The sequence below is a fragment of the Heptranchias perlo genome, chromosome 1 (genome assembly GCF_035084215.1).
Source record: "Heptranchias perlo isolate sHepPer1 chromosome 1, sHepPer1.hap1, whole genome shotgun sequence".
In the NCBI taxonomy this organism is placed as follows: domain Eukaryota; kingdom Metazoa; phylum Chordata; class Chondrichthyes; order Hexanchiformes; family Hexanchidae; genus Heptranchias; species Heptranchias perlo.
Window position 1 is genome coordinate 195,008,817 of NC_090325.1, and position 10,840 is coordinate 195,019,656.

The 10,840-nt window shown below is 47.2% G+C and overlaps 1 long non-coding RNA gene across 1 annotated transcript in view; it reads right to left on the reverse strand.

The window, feature by feature from the left end:
• The window catches only part of LOC137306125 (uncharacterized), a 48,341-nt gene extending 37,956 nt beyond the window's left edge, over positions 1–10,385 (reverse strand). The window contains exon 1 of the long non-coding RNA XR_010958827.1: positions 9,325–10,385. This is a non-coding gene — a long non-coding RNA (uncharacterized lncRNA). The remainder of the gene's footprint in view (positions 1–9,324) is intronic.
• Between the last annotated feature and the right edge of the window lie 455 nt (positions 10,386–10,840).

A 10,840-nucleotide genomic window follows, 5' to 3' on the forward strand; every position in this document is an offset into this window, starting at 1 on the left:
GTTCATCGTGACTTCCATACTTTTGTACTCTATGCCTCTACAACCATGTCTCACTAATGGCTACGGGATCAAACCCATTTATCTCTATTTGTGCCATTAATTCATCCATCTTGTTACGGGTGCTTCATGCATTCAGATACAGCCCCTTTAATTTTAACTTTTTCATTATTTTTCCCTGATGTGACCTTAGTCAAAATATTTGAACAATGGCATTAGGTCGGGCAAATCCCAAGCAGCATCCAAGTGAAGGAGAACACCTTCACAGGAGACATGCTTTCCTCGCTCTCACCGGTTTGTTATTACTGCCTTTCATTTGACATTTGTTTGGTTTCTAGTACTCGTGACATTTCACATCAATGAACCAACACCCTTAACTCGAACTGCATTGTACAATAATCCCAACTGTGTTTCTTACACTGCACCTGTCCTCCAGACAGTCCAACTGCATGTTTTAAGCCATGAACGTCATCGAGCATGTTTCTCTTATCAGACCATGACTGCTATGAAAGGTCAAACTAAGAATAGTTTTGCTACTAAACTGGAATCATGACTTGTTTGCGCAACCAGTTCTTGAAAAGTTGAAACATAACCCGAGGCTCGATAAAACATGTAAAAAAAAATAATGGTTGTTTGGTAACTGCGCCATAACTGTATTCATTGGTCTGGAGAGATGCTGCTGCCTTTGGTGAGCAGATCGTGTCAGCCAATTTGGTCCCTCAATCTAAGTAAGAAGATCATGGGTTTGGACACTGCAAGGAAAATACAAAGTTGGTGTTAGTTCAGGAGGCTTATTATGGTGTTACAGCAAATGAATTTCAATATAGACAAGTTTGAGGTGTTACAATTTGGTAGGATGAATAAGGAGGCCACATACTCCTTGGAAAGTAAGAGTCTAAATGGGGTAGAGGAGCAGAGAGATTTGGGGTAGAGATTCACGAAATCATTAAAAGTAGCAACACAGGTAAGCAAGGCCATAAAAAGTGCAAATCAAGCACTGGAGTTCATTTACAGAGGAATAGAATTGAAAAGCAGAGAAGTCACGTTAAACATGTATAGAACCTTGGTTAGACCACACTTGGGGTACTGTGCACAGTTCTGGTCTCCATATTACATAAAGGATATAGAGGCATTGGAGAAGGTGCAAAAAAAGATTCATAAGGATGATACCAGAACTGAGAGGATATACTTAGCATTACCTGCTCGGGATTAAGGAGACAGAGACAGTGGGTTGAAGGAGGCTGCGTATAGCGACACCACAAGTCCTGGCCAGAATGAAGATGATTGGGTAATTCCCCCATCAATCACGCCTGGAGACCGCACTGCTGTAAGTGACTGGGATTGATTTTACGCACGTAATTTGTATTATGTAACTATCCTTCACTCACTCCAACTTGCTGGAGAAATCACCCTGCTTTTATTGGGAGAAGTTGCTGTAGTTTCGGTCATGAGTTCTGTTTGCTGGAGACTCTTCTTAAATTGACTCTGTTTTCTGTTTGCTGTTGTGCACTGTTTAAACAGACTCTGTTTGCTGAGTAAATAGACGTTGTTTGCTGTAAAATACATTGTTTGCTGCGAGTTCTGCCGTAAGTCCTGCCCCGCCTTCAATTCATTGGTTGACACAGTGGTGTCAATAGACACTCCGGTGGAAGGGTCTGCCTCTGTGATGCTTCACGGGGATGTCAGGGCGATACTGTTGGTGCTCAGTTACTAACCTGTCATCAGCACGATGCTGCCGACCTCCCCATCTCCCAGGTCAAGAGCTGAGTCAGTGCACATGAGCTGCACAGACTTGTCCTCGAAGGGAGTGAGAGATTTAAAGGTGGGGATTCCGCTCTCTGATGGCCTACCTTTGATAGGTATTGTGTCAGCCGTGGCTCAGTGGGTGGCACTCTTCCCTCTGAGTCAGAAGGTTGTGGGTTCGAGCTCCACTCGAGAGACATGAGCCCATAATCCAGGCTGACACTCCAGAGCGGTACTGAGGGAGTGCTGCACTATCAGAGGTGCTGTCTTTCAGATGATTATAAGATAGTCACTAATTAATCCAATAGGGAATTCAGGAGAAACTCCTTTACCCAGAGATTGGTGAGAACGTGGAACTCACTACCACAATGGCTGAGGTGAATAGCATTGATGCATTTAAGGGGAACCTAGTAACAGGAGTTGGCCATTTAGCCCCTCGAGCCTGTTCTCCAATTAAGTGAGATCATGGTTGATCTGTGACCTAACTCCATATACCCGCCTTAGCCCCATATCCTTTAATACCTTAGGTTAACAAAAATCTATCAATCTCAGATTTAAAATTAACAATTGAGCTGGCATCGACTGCCATTTGTGGAAGAGAGTTCCAAACTTCTACCACCCTTTGCGTGTAGAAGTGTTTCCTAACTTAAGTCCTGGTTGTAATTTTTAGGCCAAGTCTCCTAGTCCTAGACTCCCCAACCAGTGGAAATAGTTTCTCTCTCTCTACCCTATCAGTTCCCTTAATATCTTGAAAACTTTGATCAAATCGCCCCTTAATCTTCTAAATTCCAGGGAATACAACCCTAGTTTGTGTAATCACTCCTTGTAATTTAAGACCATAAGACCATAAGAGATAGGAGCAGGAGTAGGCCATTCGGCCCCTCGAGCCTGCTCTGCCATTCAATGAGATCATGGCTGATCTGATTTTTACCTCAACTCCACTTTCCCGCCTTTTCCCCATATCCTTTGACTCCCTTGCTGATCAAAAATTTGTCTAACTCAGCCTTGAATGTATTCAATGACTCAGCCTTCACAGCTTTTTGGGGTAAAGAATTCCAAAGATTCACGACTCTCTGGGAGAAGAAATTCCTCCTCATTTCCGTCTTAAACGGGCGCCCCCTTATTCTGAGACTATGCCCCCTAGTTTTAGATTCCCCCATGAGGGGTAACATCCTCTCAGCATCTACCCTATCGAGTCCCCTCAGAATCTTGTATGTTTCAATAAGATCTCCTCTCATTCTTCTAAACTCCAATGAGTATAGACCCAACCTGTTCAATCTTTCCTCAAAAGCCAACCCTTCCATACCCGGAATCAACCTAGTGAACCTTCTCTGAACTGCCTCCAATGCAAGTATGTCCTTCCTTAAATAAGGGCACCAGAACTGTATGCAGTACTCCAGGTGTGGTCTCACCAGCACCCTGTACAGTTGTAGCAAGGCTTCCCTGCTTTTATACTCCATCCCCCTAGAAATAAAGGCCAATATTCCGTTTGCCTTCTGGATTACCTGCTGCACCTGTATGTTGACTTTTTGTGTTTCATGTACGAGGACACCCAGATCCCTCTGTACTGCAGCATTTTGTAGTATTTCTCCATTCGAATAATATTTTGCTTTTTTATTTTTCCTCCCAAAGTGGATGACTTCACATTTTCCCACATTATATTCAATCTGCTAAATTTTTGCCCATTCGCTTAACCTGTCAATATCCCTTTGCAGACACTTTGTGTCCTCATCGCAACTTGCTTTTCCATCTATCTTTGTATCATCAGCAAATTTGGCCACAAGACACTCTGTTCCTTCATCCAAGTCATTGATAATAATTGTAAATAGTTGAGGCCCCAGCACTGATCCCTGCGGCACCCCACTAGTTACAGATTGCCATTTTGAAAATGACCCTTTTATCCCGACTCTTTGTTTTCTGTTAATTAGCCAATCCTCTATCCATACCAGTATATTACCCCCATCACCTTGAGCTCTTATCTTGTGCAGTAATCTTTTATGTGGCACCTTATCGAATGCCTTTTGGAAATCCAAATATACTGCATCCATTGGTTCCCCTTTATCCACCCTGCCCGTTACTTCCTTAAAGAACTCTAATAAATTTGTCAGACATGATTTCCCTTTCATAAAACCATGTTGGCTCTCCTTGATTGTATTATGAGTCTCCAAATGTCCTGCTACTACTTCCTTAATAATGGATTCGAGCATTTTCCCAATGACAGATGTTAGGCTAACTGGTCTACAGTTACCTGCTTTCTGTCTCACTCCCTTCTTGAATAGGGGTGTTACATTTGCGGTTTTCCAATCCGCTGGGACCTTTCCAGAATCTAGTGAATTCTGGAAGATTACAACCAATGCATCCACTATCTCTGCAGCCACTTCCTTTAAGACCCTCGGATGCAAGCCATCAGGTCCAGGGGACTTGTCAGCCTTTAGACCCATTAGTTTACCTAGTACTTTTTCTCTGGTGATAGTGATTGTTTTTAGTTCCTCCCTCCCCTTTGCCCCTTGATTTTCTACTATTATTGGTATATTATTAGTGTCTTCTACTGTGAAGACAGATACAAAATATCTGTTCAATTGCTCTGCCATTTCCTTGTTTTTCATTATTATTTCCCCAGTCTCATCCTCTAAGGGACCAATGTTTACTTTAGCTACCCTCTCCCTTTTTATATACTTGTCGAAGCTTTTACTGTCAGTTTTTATATTTCTTTCTAGTTTACTCTCATAATTTATTTTCTCCCTCTTTATTATTCTTTTAGTCATCCTTTGCTGGTTTTTAAAGTTTTTCCAATCTTCGAGCTGACCAGTAATCTTTGCCATGTCGTGTGCTTTTTCTTTTGGTTAACCCGTTTTGTGGAGTCTTTCCTCTTCACAGGGATATATTTTTGTTGCGAGTCATAAAATATCTTTTTAAATGTTTGCCACTGCTTATCCACCATCATACCATCTAATCTGTTTACCCAGTCCACTTTAGTCAATTCCGCCCTCATTCCTTTATAATTGCCCTTATTTAAGTTTAATACGGTAGTTTCAGACCCAAGATCCTCGCTCTCAAATTGGATGTGAAATTCTTTCATGTTATGATCATTGCTTCCCAAGGGATCCTTTACTTTGAGATCATTAATTAACCCTGTTTCGTTACCCATTACCAGATCCAAAATGGCCTGTTCCCTGGTTGGTTTCCCGATGTATTGGTCTAAGAAACAGTCCCTAATACAATCTATGAACTCTTCCTCAGGGCTATTTTTGCCAATTTGATTTGTCCAATCTATGTGAAAGTTAAAATCGCCCATGATTATTGCATTACCTTTTTTACAAGCCCCCCTTATTTCCTGATTTATATTGTGCCCTACAGTGTAGCTACTGTGAGGGGGCCTATATACTACTCCCACCAGTGATTTCTTTCCTTTGCTATTTCTTACCTCCACCCAAATTGATTCGACATCTTGATCTTCTGAGCCAAGATCATTTCTCACTATTATACCAATTCCATCCTTTATTAACAGAGCTACCCCACCACCTTTACCTTTTTTCCTATCCTTCCGAAATGTTAAATAACCCTGAATATTTCGCTCCCACCCTTGGTCACCTTGCAACCACGTCTCTGTAATGGCCACGAGATCATACCCATTTGTTTCTATTTGTGCCGTCAATTCATCTATCTTATTACGAATGCTGTGCGCATTCAGATAAAGAACCTTTAATTTTGTCTTTTTACCATTCTTTCCTACCCCGGCCCCATTTGCTAGTGCACTCTTATGTTTGTACGCTCTGTCCCTTCCTGTTTATCATTACCCCCATCACTTTCCTGTACTACTTCCTTGTCTTTTCTCTTTATCAATCTAAACTTTGCCCCACCTGAGCCCTCCCCCGCTCTATTTAGTTTAAAGCCTTCTCTACGGCCCTAGTTATCTGGTTTGCCAGAACACTGGTCCCAGCATGGTTCAGGTGAAGCCCATCCCAACGGAACAGCTCCCTCTTTCCCCAGTACTGGTGTCAGTGCCCCATGAATCGAAACCCACTTCTCCCACACCAATCTTTGAGCCACGCATTCATCTCTCTGATCTGATCTACCCTGTGCCAATTTGCTCGTGGCTCAGGTAATAATCCGGAGATTATCACCTTTGTGGTTCTGCTTATTAATTTAGTCCCTAGCTGCTCAAACTCCCTCAGCAGAACCTCTTTCTTAGTCCTACCTATGTTGTTGGTACCTACGTGGACCACGACAACTGGATCCTCCCCCTCCCACTCCAAGTTTCTCTCCAGCCCTGAGGAGATGTCCTTAACCCTGGTACCGGGTAGGCAACACAGTCTTCGGGACTCTCGCTCTTGGCTGCAGAGAACAGTGTCTATCCCTCTAACTATACTGTCGCCTACTACAACCACATTCCTTTTTACTCCCCCCACTTGAATGGCCCCCTGAACCACGGTGCCGTGGCCAGTTTGCTCATCCTCCCTGCAGTCCCTGCACTCGTCCACAAGGGCTGCAAGAACCTCGTATCAATTGGACAAGCTCAGGGACTGAGGCTCCTGCAATGCTCCCTCCTGGACCCCCGTACCTGCCTCACTCACAGTCACACCCGCCCGTCCCTGACCACGGGCCAATTCTACAGTATTTAGTCTAAGGGGCGTGACTGCCTCCTGGATCAAAGTGTCCAGGTAACTTTCTCCCTCCCTGATGCCTCGCAATGTCTGCAGCTCGGACTCCAGCCCCTCAACTCGGAGCCGAAGTTCCTCGAGCCGCAGACACTTACCGCAGACGTAGTCGCCCCGGACAAAACTGTCCAGTAGCTCCAGTAGCAGCTGCAACACATCTCCTGCCCTGTCATAACTATTTTACTTATTTAATTGATTACTACAATGCCAATCAAATTATTTTTAGGTTGAGCCAAGTACTGGCCTTGTTTAATTTATTAAATTAAGTTTATTTTTTTTTAAATTTAGTTTTATGCTGTAAGTTACCGAGCCCACAGTCCGAAGAAAGAAGAAAACAGAAGAGATTCTCACCCCCAACCACCGACCTGCCTCACCCGTCACGTCACACTGCAGTTTGGTTTTGTTGTTGCTGTGACCCGCTCTCGGTACGCCCCTCCCCCGCTCTCGGTACGCCCCTCCCCCGCTCTCGGTACGCCCCTCCCCCGCTCTCGGTACGCCCCTCCCCCGCTCTCGGTACGCCCCCTCCCCCGCTCTCGGTACGCCCCCTCCCCCGCTCTCGGTACGCCCCCTCCCCCGCTCTCGGTACGCCCCTCCCCCGCTCTCGGTACGCCCCTCCCCCGCTCTCGGTACGCCCCTCCCCCGCTCTCGGTACGCCCCTCCCCCGCTCTCGGTACGCCCCCCCCCCCCGCTCTCGGTACGCCCCTCCCCCGCTCTCGGTACGCCCCCCCCCGCTCTCGGTACGCCCCTCCCCCGCTCTCAGTACACCCCCCCCCCGCTCTCGGTACGCCCCTCCCCCGCTCTCAGTACGCCCCTCCCCCCTCTCGGTACGCCCCTCCCCCGCTCTCAGTACGCCCCTCCCCCCTCTCGGTACGCCCCTCCCCCGCTCTCGGTACGCCCCTCTCCGCTCTCGGTACGCCCCTCCCCCGCTCTCGGTACGCCCCTCTCCGCTCTCGGTACGCCCCTCTCCGCTCCCGGTACGCCCCTCTCCGCTCTCGAGACGCCCCTCTCCGCTCTCCGCTCTCGGTACGCCCCTCCCCCCCGCTCTCGGTACGCCCCTCCCCCGCTCTCGGTACGCCCCTCTCCGCTCTCGGTACGCCCCTCTCCGCTCTCAGTACGCCCCATCCCTCTCCGCTCCTGGTACGCCCCTCTCCGCCCCTCCCCGCTCTCGGTACGCCCCTCTCCGCTCTCAGTACGCCCCATCCCTCCCCGCTCTCGGTACGCCCCTCCCTGCTCTCGGTACGCCCCTCCCCGCTCTCGGTACGCCCCATCCCTCTCCGCTCCTGGTACGCCCCTCTCCGCCCCTCTCCGCTCTCAGTACGCCCCATCCCTCTCCGCTCTCGGTACGCCCCTCCCCGCTCTCGGTACGCCCCTCCCCGCTCTCGGTACGCCCCTCTCCGCTCCTCTCCGCTCTCGGTACGCCCCTCTCCGCTCCTCTCCGCTCTCGGTACGCCCCTCCCCGCTCTCGGTACGCCCCTCTCCGCTCCTCTCCGCTCTCGGTGCGCCCCTCCCCGCTCTCGAGACGCCCCTCTCCGCTCTCGGTACGCCCCTCTCCGCTCTCGGTACGCCCCTCTCAGCTCTCGGTACGCCCCTCTCCACTCTCGGTACACTCCTCTTTGCTGTTTAAAATAATGCACCTCACCTCTTACTGCACCGAATCCCCTCACTCACCAAATTCCCAATTATAGACTCTGTCGAAACCAGACTCCCTTGGAGTCCGGGTATCATTCTAGTAATTCTACGCTGCACTCCCTCCAAGGCCAGTATGTCCTTCCTAAGGTGCGGTGCCCAGAACTGAACACAATACTCCAGGTGTGGTCTAACCAGGGCTTTGTATAGGGGGAGAAAGTGGGAGGGAGGGAGAAAGGAATAAAAGGTTATGGTGATCGGGTCAGATGAAGAGGGCTTGTGTGGAGCATGAATGCCGGCATAGAGTAGATGGACCGAATGGCCTGTTTCTGTGCTCTAGACTCTATGGCACCAGATCTTGCTTTGAAAATAACGGCAAGGCTAACAGCACTCACTTTACTTCTGTGCAAATTGGACAGTAACTTCCGCCGACCGCACAGACGCAGTTAAACGCGGAAATCCAGAAGTTGCTGAACAAGATACACTGCGCCTCCGTAAACTCCATGAAAACGGCATCTCGCTGTCTGACTCCCAGTTCAAGTGAATGAAACAGTGTGGAGTTCCTCCACTGACATCGTAGATACACATTAAACTCACCAGAGAAAGTTAGGGCTTGTCCTAACTTTTAACAGCGTGGTAATGACGGTCAAACAACCTCTCTGGCACTGAAAATTAACTTTAACAAGTGTGGAGTCTCATTCCTTCAGATTTTAATTGTTGGACATTTAAAACAAAAATTCAAAATAAATTTTTATTTTTTTACTTTTTCTTTCTGTCTCTTTTATCTCTGTCTCTTAATCCAATCTTTCTTACCCTCTCTTTATTTCACTTTCTGTACCTGACCTGACATTGACTGAACCCGCTGTAACTTACACTTCCTGGTTCTGGCTCTGCGCGGCTCATTAACGATGCGCCTATCTGATTGGTTAAGGAGACACACAGTTGCTTGCTCTGCTCACGCAGGTCCCAGACGCCCTGCAGGGGGCGCGTCGATTGACTCTCGAATTTACAGGAGCTTGCCGTGTAAAACCCCACTGACGGTCTGTGGGCAAGTGCAAGTCTAGCGAATGACTGGTGCTGTCTGCTCACTGCTCTCAACAAAATCCGGCCCATTGTAATTCTATCTAAGGGCATTGGAGCAGAGAGTCAATTAGCTGGACGTTCTATAAATTGTATGTTACTGTAAGAGTGATAAACAGAGGAGAAGTTTGTACGTGGAAATATTCACCTCCCTCTAATGAGGCATCCCCTCCAGCGTATCACCATCGGACACATGAGATGTCAGAGCACGTACACTAACCTGTTCGACTGGATTGTTAGCACAGTCTTCATATTCTGTCATGTTCAAAACTCTCACCCATCTCCATACCTTCCAAAACATCCTTTTATAAGAATTACTGTTCATTTTTCCTGTCTTTTAGGTTTAGTAGTCAACAGTTTGCCGAAATTGATTAGTAACCAGGAAGTGCCCACACTGGGATCCTCGTTATCACATTAAAGCTAGATTTGTGGTCAGCAGTGGTTCAGTGGGTAGCATTCTCGCCTCTAAGCCAGAAAATTGTGGGTTCATAGTTCCACTCCTCGGATGTTAAACTGAGACCCCGCCTGCCCTCCCAGGTCGGCGTAAAAGATCCCATGGCACTGTTTTGAAGAAAAGCAGGGGAGTTTTCTCCGGTGTCCTGGACAATATTTGTCCCTCGACCAACGCCTAAAAACAGATTATCTGGTCATTATCACATTGCTGTTTGTGGGATCTTGCTGTGTGCAAATTGGCTGCCGTGTTTCCTACATTACAACAGTGACTACACTTCAAAAGTACTTCATTGGCTGTAAAGCCTTTTGGGACGTCCTGAGGTCGTGAAAGGCGCTATATAAATGCAAGTCTTTCTTTTCTTATCTGATATAATAACGAGTAAGACTAAAAATAATACTACAGAGTGTCAGGCGCCATCTTGTGTCACAAGTTGTCTCCTCTACTGTGCATTCTTTTGTTCTTTGGTACGTTTGGACGTTTTGTTTTATTAATTCATGGGACGTGGGCGTCGCTGGCGAGGCCGGCATTTATTGCCCATCCCTAATTGCCCTTGAGAAGGTGGTGGTGAGCCGCCTTCTTGAACCGCTGCAGTCCGTGTGGTGAAGGTTCTCCCACAGTGCTGTTAGGAAGGGAGTTCCAGGATTTTGACCCAACGACGATGAAGGAACGACGATATATTTCCATTTCGGGGTGGTGTGTAACTTGGAGGGGAACGTGCAGGTGGTGTTATTCCCATGTGCCTGCTGCTCTTGTCCTTCTAGGTGGTAGAGGTCGCGGGTTTGGGAGGTGCTGTCGAAGAAGCCTTGGCGAGTTGCTGCAGTGCATCCTGTGGATGGTACACACAATTTTAAATTTATGCCCTCTGATTATCAACTAACCAACCGGCAGAAATGTTTTTTCCCAATTTATCAAAGCCTTTCTTTGTTTTGAACACTACCATCAGGTAGTTCGTGTTTTTGGAACATTAACGCGGTAATTTCTGAGCACTGAGTACAATCACTAAGATGAATAATTTTGAGTCCATGAGAGAATCTTGACTAACAAGAGTTCCGTTATCCCAGACCAGTCAGTTAAATCATCAGAGTAAATTTAGTGCTCCCAGCGGGGAGCTAGGTCAAAAACTACTTGCAATAGCTACTTGCATTTATATAGCGCCTTTAACGTAGTAAAACATCCCAAGGTGCTTCACGGGAGCGATTATCAGACAAAATTTGACACCGAGCCACATAAGGAGATATTAGGACAGGTGACCAAAAGCTTGGTCAAAGAGGTAGGTTTTAAG